Source organism: Rhinopithecus roxellana, chromosome 16, assembly GCF_007565055.1.
Source record: "Rhinopithecus roxellana isolate Shanxi Qingling chromosome 16, ASM756505v1, whole genome shotgun sequence".
NCBI classification, from domain to species: Eukaryota; Metazoa; Chordata; class Mammalia; order Primates; family Cercopithecidae; genus Rhinopithecus; species Rhinopithecus roxellana.
The window spans coordinates 80,119,067-80,133,686 of record NC_044564.1 but is presented as its reverse complement, the minus strand read 5'-3'; the positions used below and the strand labels follow the sequence as shown (position 1 = coordinate 80,133,686).

Genomic DNA, 14,620 nt, shown 5'->3' with positions numbered 1-14,620 from the left:
AGAAACTACATATAAAATAGATAGCAACAACATTTACAAGTATTAGTGGTGGTTGTTAATGACCTCTGCCTGCTGAGAAATACTTTTTGACCTTTTCATCAGACTAAATGAATTTAAAAAAAAGAATTTAGAAGCAATAATTTTGTGAATAAAAAATGGCCAAACCTACCCTTTCCCTAAAATTACTGACAGAAAAGGCTAAATTTGACATTTCTAAGGTAGACAGCCTCATAATTTTGATAATAGATAATCTACCTGTTTGTACATTCTTGATTATTATATTTTCTGTGTTAGTGTGGGAAAATGAGTCACTTAGACACAAAGCTTGCAAAATATACCAAGAGCAAGCAATCATTTAACAAATGCACTGAACTCATTGAATGCTGAGTACTCTTCTAGTTCTGTTGGCCACCTAGAGGGCTATGCAACATATCTCCATGGGGAAGATGAAGCTGAGATAACATATAAAAAACAACTTGTCAACAAGTGCAAATAATCAATAGCCTATAAAATGAGTGCCTAAGTGCTAAGGGGATCCTTTGGAAAGCTTTCTTCAAAGCAATAAGGTAAACTAAAAGGGTAGTAGTAGTGGTGTGTATAAGGAAAGACAAAGAATAGCAAAATTCAATCACAGAGCACTTAGGGCCAGACCAACAAATAGGAAAACAGGGTTTGTACATGTTAGAATTTTTTCTCTTTTGTTTTCCAAATTTTATTTTGGTCTTGTTTTGCTTTAAATTAATGTACAACAGTGATTTATCAATCACTTCTGTATACCATGCCCCTATCTGGAACCTCTTTGCATATTGTCAAAAATTCATTTTAGAACATTTAAATCAACATTATTGAGTTGTAATTTACATACAGGAAAATATATTCATTCTGAATTTTTTATTTTTTTTTTTTTTGAGACAGAGTTTTGCTCTTGTTGCCCAGGCTGCAATGCAATGATGTGATCTTGGCTCACCGCAACCTCAGCCTCCCATGTTCAAGCGATTCTTCTGCCTCAGCCTCCTGAGTAGCTGGGATTACAGGCATGAACCACCACTCCCAGCTAATTTTGCATTTTTTTTTTTTTTTTTTTTTTTTTTTAGTAGAGATGGGGTTTCACCATGTTGGGCAGGGTAGTTTCAATCTCTTGACCTCGTGATCTGCCCGGCTTAGGCTCCCTAAGTGCTGGGATTACAGGTGTAAGCCACTGCACTCAGCCCAGAATTCATTTTTAAAAGAATAAGTTTCTCAAAAATAATGAAAGCATTGAAGGAAATAGCTTGTTTTCATACTACACATCCCCGTAATAGCAGTTTCAAAACATAAAATAATTAAATCTTTTGGAAATCATATTGATTTTATTTTAAAATATCACTTACTATCTAAGAGCATTTTAAATAATAATTATTCCTACCTTTTGTTTTAATTGTATTCTCATTAATTACATATTTGGAGAGAGATAAGTGAAAAATTATTTGAAGTGTATTTTTTCATAATGAAAGTTGGTGACCGGATACAGTTTCAAACCAAAGTCATGGAATTGGTACTTCTTATGACCCCTCATAGACTTCTCTTCAAGGAGAATACATGCATTTAATTTTGTATCTTCTTTTACAGAAAACAAATGGAATAATCACACAAAAATTGTGTAAAGCAACTTGTACGATAGCATCTCCCCCTACCTCCCACACACAAAAGTCTGTTAACTTGGATGTGATGCAGAGCACACAGGATTGTATTGCGATTCCTTACACAACAGTTGCAAGGCAGTGACTCTTGTGTTTGATGCCATAGATGTTATTGTACTATCAAAACCTAATTGGTTGGATTATCTGATTCATTTTAACTCAGCTACATGAGATTGTGGAAGAAGATATGAGAGTGACACAAAGCTATCACATTGAATAACAACCTCACAGGCATTAGCTATGTGAATTGATCCTTCTATATTGTAGATTTTCCCTTGGCCTGTAGTGCTTTACTCACTGACAAACCTCATGAATTTCCCGGCTCTGGTCACATAGCAGATTGTTCATAAGGTAAGGCTAATTATCTTGATTGGATGTAATGTTGCTGCCTTTCTTAGTTACAAGAAAATGTTAAATCAGAATAGAATCAGTGATAATCTTTTCATGAAGAGAATGTATGTCTTTTTGTTTTGTACCTGTAGCACCAAATCCCATGCCTGGCACCACAGAGGTACTCAAATAAAATTTGTGGAATGAATAAGAGGGCTGATGAATAAATAAATGAACAAAGATCAGTGGAAAATCATCACTGCTGAAAAGAAAATACACAAAACTTACCCCTTCTGAGGAGGGAGCAATAGCATCATTTCTGTGTAATAAAATAAAGCCATTTTATAAAGCAAGTAGTTATACTGACTTATTTTCACTTTTTTATAATAAGTGGCAGAACCAAAGTATGAGAAGTGGCACTAAGTCACAGATGGGTGCTTCCAAAGCAAGTAGCTTTCAAAAATTTCTCACTTAAAAGCCAGTTTGGAAGCTTAGAAATTATGTTTATAAACTCTTCCCTGTCATCTGGTCCACTAGTATACAGCTTCTTTTAATATCCTTCATGGCTGCCAAAAGACCAAAAAGGCTTTACCATTCATGAAAACAGGTTTGTTTTATAAGATAAGTGATATAATTTCCAGAAGATCTTCAGAGAAGATAGGAAGTAGAAAAAAAATGTTGGCATGAATAAAAACAGTTTGCATCTAGAAGTTGACTAAGGTTGTAGGTTAATAAGTACCACAACTTGGATCAACAAATACAAACTTTTAGACTTTTGTGTGTTGAGGGGGTGTGAGTATTTATGGGTATCAAATAGCATCAACATAACGCTCCTGCTTTGAATTGCAGTATGGTCATTTAGTGTCACATATACACCTCTTTGTTTAAGGAATTATTTTGAAGTTCTGCATTCTAGTGCAAGGCATGTGTTCAACTTGAACCATTTGTCATCTTAGCATTCTGGCTGAAATGGCATAATAGGATATCATACTGTTGTGCCTTTTAACAAAGTCTGCACACTGACTTCTGGGAATCCACGAAGCTCTAATCACAGGTGCATGAGGATTTATTATTTTGTTGCTTGTTAAAATCAGTTTCTGCACCTGTGTCCATGAACCTTCAGAACGTAGCTATTCACAAGTCCCCCTACACACTTAGAATAACCTCTAAGCCCTTTCTGTGCACTACTTAGAAAATAACAGTAATAAATTTGCTTCTCTATATGTATTACTAAATATGGTTGTTATAGTTATAAAAAATCTAATAGTTTTTAAGAGCTACCCTGGGAAGACCAATGAGCAATTTTGTTCATTAGTATCATCCTAATCGTGTATTGAAGTGTTGCTTATGTGTCAGGTAACAGTCCAATAAAGGTTACTGATTATACATAGGTTTTCTCTGTATGAATGAAAGTCAAACATGCTAATTAAGTTTAAATGCCATATTTACTCATGGACATAAACAACTGAATCATTAAATATGTGGTACATTGCCTCCAAATTAGCTGTCTAATTACTTTCTTGAGTCTGGTCATTCCTTTGTGTACAGACTCTGGCTACGATGCATTTACATTGGTTACTGTCTTACAGTACTGTCTTACTGTCATACAGTCTGTATGTTGATATCAATAATGGTAGCTGCTCAATTTGCAACACCTTACATATGTCCCTCAAAGTTGTTTCTCACACATTATCCTAGAGAGGTGACCCAACATTTATACAAGAAATGTTGACATTGACTGGAGCATCAGAAATCACAAAGGAAATTGTCCTGATCCACAATCTTGTGGATTTTGCTCTAACTGCTCATGGGTTTTGCCCTGTTGCATCCCATTGCCTAGTTACCCTGAGAATATTATGGGTAAAGTAGAAAAATACTCTGAGTACCCCAACTGGTTACCTACCTGAAGAAGAGGTGGTACATACTATAGCATGTATAAGTTTTAATATCAATAATGTTCATTAATAACCGATGGCTTGAGTAGATCAATAACAACATGCAGAGGAACATGCATTTGGCAAAAACACCTTTTGTAGTACATAAACTTCAGTCTTCCAGTTTTAATGTTTATCAGCATCTTGAGAGGCATTTATAGTCCCTCACACACTCCTTTATGATACCCTTATTAAGTTGTGATGCCTCCTGGACCTAGGACACGGTTCACTATTTTTCAATTAAAACGGAGAAATATCTTGTTTGTTGCAGGTTCGTTTCAAGCAGTTGGCTTGTGGGACTCTGAGAGATGCTGCTGCCCATGACATGCTGGAATTATCATGATCAACTACCCAGCTTGGATTTCACCCAGTGGCCAAGAGCTTTGTGTGGGAGACGGCAAGGGTTGGATTTTTCAAAAGAGTAAACCAGGTAAGGTTTGAGGGAGACATCTGATCATTTATCACTTGCTCTAAGGGCTTTAGTGTGCTGCCAAGATATATGAATAATGTATAGCTTTTCTATTTGTTTTCTAAGTCCACGGACCAGGTTGTTAAAGAATGGGGCTCCCTTGGATTTAGGAGAATGCATATAGTAATAATTGAGTCCCTTTACTCGTAAGAGGAGAAGGGAGCTATTTTAAGATACACATAATACAGGCATATTAATACTGTAGAGGCCAGTACTATAAAGATTTCCTCTTTAAGCTACTGTTCTGAACTCTAATGGCATAAAAAGTTGTACTTTTGAAGGTGTAGTAGAGAAAGTGTTGCCATTAAGTATTTATATTTTATACAACATAGAAGTGAATATCAGTTCATGGCATATGATCTTATAAATACGCTTCAAAGTTACTCCAATTCAGCAGATTATACCATTGTTCTGCCTTTTATTTCTTTGAAAGTATTTATCATTCTAATCTATTCACCTATTATTTAAGATGGTGATACAATGACATACTGTATTATTTTGGCTCTGAGGATATAAAATATTGCATTCTTATTCAAGTACTCTTTTATCTACTTTTTCTATTACATGCTGGAAACTCTTCTCAACTATTAACTATATTTTGGTCAGAGCTTCTTATCTCTCTCTTTAACTCGCTTCCTCCCCTAAAACATCAATTAAATTTGTTATCAATAATTACCTGAAGACACTACAAGGTATTCTTGTCTTCTGACTCTAAGACCTTTGAGACTTTAACAGTTTCTTTGAATTTTATGCATTGCAAGGCAAGATTTTCTTTAAGTTCAAGTATAGAAACAGAAAAAAGAATGTAAAATTCCTTTATTTAGAAAGCAATGGATAGAGATTATTCTATGTCACTAATGCTTGAACACCTTAAGCTTTTTACAAATATAGCTTTCATACTTTCTGAAAATAAAGTAAATGGAACTCACTCAGTCAGTAAATTATAGCCTGACATAATTATCTGGATATAAATGAAGACTTCTGAAGTATTTGAAAACAATCTTTTAAAGTTTAATAAACATTAATTTTCAATTCCCTAATGACTTATTTGCATATAAGATGATATCATAAGAGTATAAAACCCAAATAGCTACAAATTTAAAAATGTTTTGAAATAGTGTAGATTACCAATCTCGTGGCAGTAATGTTTGTTTGATGAACTGAGCTGGTGAATAATTTTTTTGTCCTGTTTAGTGGCAAAGTGGATTACTCACATTTAGAAGACTTCTGACAGTCTGTAAATGAGGGGGACATCAAAACACAGCATACATTAGTAGAAGAAAGTGCAACCCCGTTCTACGTTTCATAGCATTGGTATCTAACACATAATTGTAGCGAAAATACTTTGGGATAGACTTCCATAGTCTTATACCTTTAAGTCTTAGAGTTAATCCTAGTTATTTTTATTTCAGTATTTACCATAAAATTGGGTTATATGTCAAAACCTCAGAGTTAGAAAGGAAAACTTAAAAAAAATTTTTTTTTGGAGATGTTAACATTCCTCTCTTAGTACTACAACCAGCAGACAGAAAATCAGTAAGGATTTAGAAGAACTGAACAATACCATCAATCAACTGGATCTAGTTGACATTTATAGAACTCTACACCCAACAACAAAATATACATTGTTTTCAACTGCATAGGAAATATTTACCAAGATAAACTATATCCTGAGTCATTAAACAGACATTTACAATTTAAAAGAATTTGTGTGTTGATTGTGTATATCAAAGGGAATAAAGAAAAATAAGAAAAAATAAAATAAAAGGATTTTTGGCTGGGTACAGTGGCTTACACCTGTAATCTTAGTGCTTTGGGAGGTCAAGGTGAGAGGATCACTTGAGACAAGGAGTTTGAGATCAACCTGGACAACAAAGTGAGACCTCATCTCTATAAAATTTTTAAAAATTAGTTGGGAATGTTGGTGTGTGCTTGTAGTTCCAGCTACTTAGGAGGCTGAGGTGGGAGGATTGCTTGAGCCCAGGAGTTTGAGGTTACAGTGACCTGTGATAGCACCACTGCATTCCAGCCTGGGTGACAAGGTGAGACCCTGTCTATAAAAAAAAAGAATAAATAAAAATAATTTTTAAAAATCAGGGCCAGCCGGATGTGGTGGCTCCAGCCTGTAATCCCAGCACTTTGGGAGGCTGAGGCAGGTGGATCATGAGGTCAGGGGATTGAGACCGTCTTGGCTAACATGGTGAAACCCCATCTCTACTAAAAATGCAAAAAAAAAATTAGGAGGCTGAGGCAAGAGAATGGCATGAACCCGGGATGCAGAGCTTGCAATGAGCCAAGATCACGCCACCGCACTCCAGCCTGGGAGACAGAGCAAGATTCCGTCTCAAAAAAAAAAAAAAAAAAAAAAAAAAAAAAAAAAAATCAGGCCAGGCGTGGTGGCTTACGCCTGTAATCCTAGCATTTTGGGAGGCCAAGGCAGGTGGATCACCTGACATCAGGAGTTCAAGACAAGCCTGACCAATATGGTGAAACCCTGTCTCTACTAAAAAATACAAAAATTAGCTGTGCATGGTGGCAGGCACGTGTGATCCCAGCTACTTAGGAGGCTGAGGCAGGAGAATCGCTTGAACCCTGGAGGTGGAGGTTGCAGTGAGCGGAGATCACGCCATTGCACTTCAGCCTGGGTGACAGAGCAAGGCTTCATCTCAAAATAAAATTAAAAAATAAAGATAAAAGAATTGAAGTTCTTGGACCATAATGGCATTACACTAGAAATTAACAACTTGAACAAAATACGTTCTTGGACCATAATGGCATTACACTAGAAATTAACAACAGAAAGATACGGGGAAAATCCTCAGACTGTTGGAAATAAAATAATTCACTTAATCCATGAAATACCCATGTGAGTTGAACCTTATTGTTATCCTCATATTAGAGATGAGAAAGTGAGGCAGAGAGAAACTGAGGAACTTGCCCAAGTTCACTTGGCTAGTGACAGCTGGAATCAGAAATTGGACTCAGGCAGCCTGGCTCCCAATCACACTCTGCAGTCCCTCTGACACATGTTGTAGCCTAACTTATCCAAACAAGTTCCTCCACAGATCAAATGATGCAGATAACTCGCTTGGCTTCATTCAGGATAACTCAGGATACTTTTACTAGTTATGAAATTCTAGGTTGACAGGTTTTTCTTCCCCCTATAAGCACTTTAAAGATGGTTTTCCATTGTCTTCTGGCTTGGTTATTTCTGGTCATTGTTCTCCTATAGGCAATGTGTCTTTTTTCTTTGGCTGCTTTATCTCTGGTTTTTAGCAGTCTGCTGATGACTTGCCTAACGGTAATTTTCTTTAAATTTATCCTGTTTGGAATTTGCCAAGTTTGTTGGGTCTACAAGTCTATTTTTTCTCAAATTTGGAAATTCTGCCATCATTTTCCTCAAGTAAATATTCTACCACATTCTCCCTCTCTTCTTCTAATATTCTAATTACATGTCAGATATTATCCCATAATTACTGAGCCTCTGTTCATTAAAAAATATATTTTTACTCTATTTGCTTCAGCTCGAATGATTTCTTTTCATCTGTCTTCAAATTCATTCATCCTTTCTCCTGCAGTTAAGCCTATAAAATTTGTAAAATAATTTCAGATATGTATTATTCCATTCTAGAAGATCCAGTTGGTTCTTTAAAAAAAATCTCTTGGCAGCTATTAGACTATAACTTCTATAAGGGCAGAGCATTTTATCCATTTTGTTCATTGCATTATCCCTGTTCCCTAGAACTGGCATAGTATCTGTTCACGGACAAACATGTGACGCCATCTCCCTAGCTGTGAGTGATGGACTAAGGAACACGTGGATGTAGTAATGATTTGGGAACAAATGAGAGTGGCCCAGCTCTTTTTCTGTTCACTTCAGTGCCTGATGATCTCAAAGTCCACCAATCCTTCTCTTCCTGAAAATCTGTATTTTAGATGAAGCTGATAGCCTTAGTTTGGGTTCCGAAGAAGCAGACTTTGGGAACCGCAACACCAAGATTCAAGTGCGAATAGATTAGATTATTTTGGAAAAGATGTCAGGAAATATCTATAGGTAAACTGGGAACTGAGACAGGGTAAGAAGGGCAGCTGATAAAGGATATATTATCAAAAGTGTCATTAAGTGGACAACTGGAGCCTAATCCCAGTGGATAATTCTGAGAGTCAGTGCAGGGTTTTTCCTCACAAGAGGCAAGGGAGCTGCAGCTTGTATACACCATTCTCATCAGTCATTGGTTGAGGGCTGCTGGGGTTGGGGTGAGAGAGTTAATTCTCCCATGCTTTTGAAACCGACCCAGTATTCCCATGGATAGTTTTTAAGATAAACATAGAAATTGACCCTTCTGATCTTAAAGCTTGAAACTTACATTTGTCTTCTCTGAGTTCCTTCCTCAGGAAATGACCTTCAGGCCTCTGAAAAAATAATAAAGTATCAAAGAACTGACACTCACCAAATACCCACATCCAGACAATGAGATGCCAGGCCCCTCACTCCTCATGATTGCTTCCTTGCCCCTCCTCAGTTACTGTTTTCTCACACATTGTTACATTCTTTCCCTGCTTTATAAACCTCTATTTTTAGTCAATCAGGGAGATGGATTTCAGACTGAGCTCCCATCTCCTCAGGTACAGCACCTGAGTAAAGTCTAATCTTCCTTGGCAATACTGTTGTATCAGTGATTGGCTTTCTGTGCGATGAGCAGCAGGAGCTAGACTGAGTACCCCAGTGTTTCTGTAACACGTTTAGTCTGCCATATTAGTGTTGCTGGAGAGAGCAGGAGCCAGAGAATGACCTCAGACAGTCCAAAGTCTTGCCCAGTGCACTGCAGCGGTGAGGTGTAAATTGATATGGGTAGGGCACTTTTATCAGGTGCTCCACTGATTTGCCCTGAAAACAAGTATCTAGTATCTAGTAAGACAAATACTTAATACAGTGCTAGGCCCACATAAATATTAGCCTAGAATAGTAGCTAAATCACATATTTGGGAGTCAAGCCAACTTGTGTTCAGTTATCATATCTTCTATCAATCTGCCTTGTGACCCTAAAAAAATTACTTAACTTCTCTGAGCTTTGGTTCCCTCACTAAGAAAAAGGTGTAATGCAGAAGAATGATGGAGAGTCAATAACAGAGTGCCTGGCACCAGGTCAACACTAGAAAGGAAGACATGTACATGGCTTCCTGGCATCCCTTCTCCTGGCTGTGAGCCCGCAGTAAATGATGGAATTTCATGCTTCAGTGAACCAGGAGGAATTTGTATGAAGGGCATGAGGAAAAGAGTAGACAATTTTCTGGTATTCTTGAATTACAATGTGGAGGGAATACCTCTTTGCCCTGCTTCCTGGTTCCCAGCCTGTGTGCCCAGGAGAGCGGGGTACTACTTCCAAAAATGGAGAGACTGGAGAGAGAAGAAGCTTCAGTGCAAGAGTAGCTAATGAAACCATTCAAATGTTGGAATACTTAGTCCACTAGAGGACAAAACCCTGAATATTGCCCTAGATTTTGATAACATATGAGCTCAAATTAAGTATAGAAAGAAAAACTTTTTAAAAGGGAGATAAAATTAATTAAGCCTGTTTTGAAGGTAAATAATCATAAGATAATGCAATTAATAATTATCTTGTCACAAAGGAAGAGCTCCTCTGTTTGTGAGATATGAACTTTCTTTCTTTGGAATACTTTATCTTTCTGAACTGTATAAGTCATAAGTATGGGGAAAATGGACAAATAGTTTTGATCCAAGTATTATAACACAAAACTTCAGATAGCCCTTCGAAGTGAATCCTGCTAATCAGCATGTACAGAGAGAGTCCATTCCACTTTTCTGTATACAAATATATGAATTAGAAGTGTCATCTGGAATATAAAAGATTTGACAGTGAATTAATATGTTTTCACAGTTAAAAGTTAAGTGTTTTAAAATGAACAGAAAATTTATATATTATAGTTTTACAGTTTACATTAGTTTTAAATTTATTTTGTTCTCTGTTGTATGAATGGCAGTTACATTATTTTATGGTGATGTATATTGGCTTCTCTGTAAGGTAGAAAGAGTGTCAAGGTGTCTTAATTCTGTTTCTCAGAAGTTTACAACAAAGCTATAAAACTTTGTACTGTTTCTAAGCTTAGAAGCAATTTTTCATTCTTGAAGAATTTTTTAAAGTAAAGATTTGCCAAGCTTAGCATTACATTACTACAGGCTCATACATAGAAGCAACATTAAGCTATAAAGACAGGATAGAAAAGATGAGATCTCTGAAAACATTCCTGATAATAGTATGCCCCATTAATGGGCTTTGCCTTCCCCAAGGTAATTCATGAAAAACACTTAAATAGCACCTGTGTATGCAATATATCCCTTGCTATCTGCAGACAGCAGTGGGCATTCTCACCTGTGCAGCTCTTCACATTGTTAGATCTTCTGAAATAAAATATTGAAAATTTAATGAGGCAGCTGATTCCCTCATGAAAACTCTCATGTGACTCTTAAATACTTTCTGGCTGCATATTTATTTGCCCTGTAAACACTTTTTAAAAGCCTAACACATGTAAAACAGCATGTGGCCAGAAACAAATTAGCAACCCTCACTGCCCTGTCCTCAAGTAGTTCACACTTACCAAAGAAAAAACAACAACAAATAACAAGCCATATGAACAGATATATGAACAACTCGTTTCAGCTCAAATGAACTGAGAGCTTTAAGGACACATTCCACACAAAATTATCCAGAAATTAAGATGAAGGACTGTTAAAACTGTTAGAAATATTAAAAAGCATGAAGCTTAAGAGGCATTTCAGCTGCACTGCAATCAAATGGAGGGAATTGCAATTGATAGAAAACTGGTATAAAGGTATTTGAGGCTCAGAGTACAGTCTGACAAAGTCACCATTATGTAAAAATAAATGTTATGTTTGAGGAATGGAAAGCTTGAAACTGGGATATCGGGAGAGATGCAAGAAGAGGCTGGATGTGTAAGTAGTGGCTAGACTGTAGTGTTTTTGCATGCACAGCTATGGTGGTGTTAAATGTGAAAATGAAGCCATTTATATATATATATATTTTAAAAGATTATGGCAAAGGGTGCGGTAGAAGTAGGGAAGATACGTACAGAAAGAAATGATAAACTAAGAGCGTTCAGCTCCATGAGTGCAGAAATGTGTGGTTTCTAGCCTATTGTATCTCTAGTGCCTGGAACACTTGTCCTTCATGGATTCTGTTATTCTCTGTTAAATGCTGACTAAATAAACATCTTCCAGTGAAAATCAATACGTTTATACATTTGCAACTTTTTCCTTTATAAAACTGACTTAAAAACCCTTCATACAAAGGATGAAAAGAGCTTGTGTGTTTTTTATCACAGCAGTGCACATATGCACACAAGTGTACACACGCACACACACACACAAACTGTCAGTGTATGCTTGAAATTAACCCTCAGATCCTGCTTCTGAAATTTATGCTTCAATTAAGATGGGGGCAGCTGCTGCCCTACTTTATTTCCCTTTTGAGACTTTTCTCTCTCTGGCTTTATCCTTCCCTTCATCATTTTATCATCACATCAATCACTGTGTTTCCTCCTCGGGAACACGGCATGCATCGCAGGCATATTTTTTATGGCTAGAAAGCAAACCTAGCCTACTTGGCACATACTGCTTACAAAAACCTAATTAAGTAATTCTGCTGAATGTATCATGTCCTTTCCATTACAGTGCATGTGTGGTCAAAATAATAGGGGACACTTTAAAGATACAGAAAATAACTGGGGGAAGGAGCATAAAGAAGACACAAAGCACACAAAACAGTGAACGTCAGTTCAGCTTTCTTTGATACAATCCTCTAATAAGCTGGAGCACATTAACACCTCTGCTAGAGGAATCTCCTAACTCAGAGCATCATTTTCACTTCAGTTGTTTTATTGAAAACACCATTGTTGTACATCTCCTTAGTAGTACATCAGAGTCAGCATGTTTTTTATGATCGAGTCATGTATTTTCAGATAAGTTCTCTTATGATCTGAAAATAATCTAAGAACTTGTTTCTAAATGTGCAGACTTGGGGACATGTGATATTTTTCACTAAAATGTAAGATGCTCGAGGTCAGGGCCTTTGTCTTTCTTCCGTAAGACTTAACCCCAGAGCCCCATACACACTCATGGCTGGTAACTGACTGAATGAATATCAGAACATGTGCTAACATCACACTTGTATATATTTTTTAACTTTTAAGCTCAGGGGTACAAGTGCAGGTTTGTTACATAGGTAAACTTGTGACATGGGTGGGGGGCTGTTGTACAGATTATTTCATCGCCCAGGTGTCAAGCCTAGTACCAATTAGTTGTTTTTCCTGATCCTCTCTCTCCTCCCACCCTCCACCTTCTGAAAGGCCCCATTGTGTGTTGTTCCCCTCTATGTGACCATTTGTTCTCATTATTTAGCTCCCACTTATAAGTGAGAACATGAGGTGTTTGGTTTTCTGTTCCTGTGTTACTTTGCTAAGGATAATGGACTCCAGCTTCATCCATGTCCCTGCAAACAACATGATCTTATTCTTTTTTATGGCTGCATAGTATTCCATGGTATATATGTACTACATTGTCTTTACTCAGTCTATCATTGATGGACATTTAGGGTGATTCCATGTCTTTGCTATTGGGAATAGTGCTGCAAGGAATATATGTCTGCATGTGTCTTTATAATAGAATGATTTATATTCCTTTGGGTATATACCCAATAATGAGATTGCTGGGTTGAGTGGTATTTCTGTCTTTAAGTCTTTGAGGAATTTCCATACTGTCTTCCACAATGGCTGAACTAATTTAAACTTCCACCAATAGTGTATAAGCATTCCTTTTTCTCCACAACCTTGCCAGCATCTGTTATTTTTTGACTTTTTAATAGTAGCCATTCTGACTGGTCACACTTCTATATTTTTAACAGGAGGAAGCATATCTCTCTCTTGTTGGTGGGATCAGTTGGTAATTGGTTCATTCTGTCCATTGTCAGATAATGCTACTTTATCCTCTCATGGTTAACTAAAGTGCCATTATTTAGTAATTGATATTTTAAAATCACAAAAATCACAAAGTGACATATAATTGTACCCTTGTAATACATAATAGTATAGAGGATTTAATCTCAAATAAAGGGACAAGAAAAAGTATTTATTAGGTATCGTGTTGCCTTTTTGGATAAAGTATGGTCTCTTCCACAAGCTTTCACAAACTTTGAATTTTTACTTAATAAAATTTACATGATATGAAGGTCTCATATATTTGGGAGAAAGAAGTAGGGTTTGCCATTTTCTGGCTGTTGGGTATGTAATAGTGAGTAGAATTTATTAGAATGCTACCATCCCAGCAAGCTGCCCTTTTCTTCTTTGAGGAGGCAATCTACAATAAGTTGTGATTGACCTATAAACTATGAAGTTTATAGGTATTATTGACTTTAAGTAAGGCCTGGGTTTGAATCATAGCTCTGACACTAATTAATGATCTTGGGCAGCAGGGCTCGGTGGCTCATGCCTGTAATCCCAGCACTTTGGGAGCCTGAACCGGGTGGATCACGAGGTCAAGAGATCAAGACCATCCTGGCTAACACAGTGAAACTCTGTCTCTACTAAAAATACAAAAAATTAGCCAGGCACAGTGGCAGGCGCCTGTAGTCCCAGCTACTCAGGAGGCTGAGGCAGGATAATTGCTTGAACCTGGGAGGCGGAACTTGCAGCAAGCTGAGATCCTGCCACTGCACTCCAGCCTGGGTGACAGAGCGAGACTCCATCTCAAAAAAAAAAAAAAAAAAAAGATATTGGGCAATGTATCCTCTCAGAGTTTTGATTTCCAGTCAGATATTAGTAGTTACCCAATGGGACAACTGTAAGGATTAAATGAGATCACTGATATAAAATACTCAGCCAAGTATCTGATATATTATATATAAGTTACTGTGATGATGATGATGATGACAACGATGATAATGATGTGAAGTCTATATATACAGCAGGTCTACCTAGAAGTTCATTTGTTTAAAGCCAAATGTCATAATATTTTCACCTTGATCTCCAGAAGTAAGTGAGATAATCCAAGGCCAGTGCTTAGCACAATGCCTGACACCTCATAAACACTCAATAAGTGTTTTGTTGTGGTAGCAGTTACTATTATTCGCTTTTATAAACATTTTGCTTCTTCAGGCTCTTTGAAGATATCTTGG

At 36.9% G+C, this 14,620-nt stretch overlaps 1 protein-coding gene across 1 annotated transcript in view; it reads left to right on the top strand.

Annotated features, from left to right (window-relative positions):
- Positions 1–14,620, top strand: part of LINGO2 (leucine rich repeat and Ig domain containing 2) — a 458,258-nt gene that overhangs the window by 117,623 nt on the left and 326,015 nt on the right. The window contains exon 3 of the mRNA XM_010384447.2: positions 4,215–4,373. The gene's annotated coding sequence lies outside the window, so the exon portion shown is untranslated. The remainder of the gene's footprint in view (positions 1–4,214; positions 4,374–14,620) is intronic.